This window comes from Nanorana parkeri, unplaced genomic scaffold (genome assembly GCF_000935625.1).
Source record: "Nanorana parkeri isolate BGI_ZX_2015 unplaced genomic scaffold, ASM93562v1 scaffold277, whole genome shotgun sequence".
Lineage (NCBI taxonomy): Eukaryota > Metazoa > Chordata > Amphibia > Anura > Dicroglossidae > Nanorana > Nanorana parkeri.
In genome coordinates this window covers 343,904-344,754 of record NW_017306545.1, presented here as the reverse complement: position 1 = coordinate 344,754, position 851 = coordinate 343,904, and the positions used below count along the sequence as shown (strand labels likewise).

The following is an 851-nucleotide window of genomic DNA, read 5'->3' as shown; positions in this document are numbered from 1 at the left end:
CAGTAAATATAATCAAAGCAAAAAAAAAAATAGAAATAAAAAAAATGAAAGTCCCCCGCCCCCACATGCAAACATCCGTTGAGTCCGCCTACGTGCGAAAAAGACGATTACATCCATTGTGCCGCACATGTTACATATTGCCGCGAACGTCGGAATGAGAGCAATAGTTCTAGGGCCATCAATCACTGATAACGCTAAACTGATGAGCGGTAAAAGCTTTTAAAGCGTCGGCTGTGGTCAATTTTGAGTAGTTTTGAGTAGTTGTTTTGCGATGTAGCGGGTGCGCGCAATTTTAAAGCTTGACATGTTTGGTGTCTATTTACCCGACGTGACCCCGTCTTTTATATTTTACCAAAAAATTGGGTAATAAATGTTTTATAACATAACGTAGGGAGAACAGTTTTTCTGTACTTTTTTCATTATATAGTGTAAAAAAAACCACCAAAAGACAGCTCTATCTATCCCCAAAAAATGGTATAAAATTAATTTCAGTACAGCGTTGCATGATGGAATAAACGTCAGTCAAAGTACCGCAGCGCTGAATGCTGAAAAATGGCCTGGCCAGGAAGGGGGTATAAACACCCCGGTCAGCAAGTGGTTAAATAAAAAAAAGTGGCACAGGAGTGTGAGAATTTAGAACTATTTCAAGAAGAACTCCGGGCAGTTAAAATTAATTTGATGTACTTACCTGATACTCGGTCCTGCAGCAGTGGCTGCTCACCTCCCTCCCCCTCCATTCCAACTGGGGAATGTCCCTCCGTGTCCCGACTTAGAATACAAGTCAATGGACTTGTATTACACGTGATGGTGTCAGCGGGGGTTAGAGTGCTGGAAACCGGGGATGTCAGGGG

At 42.3% G+C, this 851-nt stretch overlaps 1 protein-coding gene across 2 annotated transcripts in view; it reads right to left on the bottom strand.

The window, feature by feature from the left end:
* Window positions 1-851, bottom strand: part of AGGF1 (angiogenic factor with G-patch and FHA domains 1) — a 25,637-nt gene that overhangs the window by 18,652 nt on the left and 6,134 nt on the right. The window lies entirely within an intron of this gene.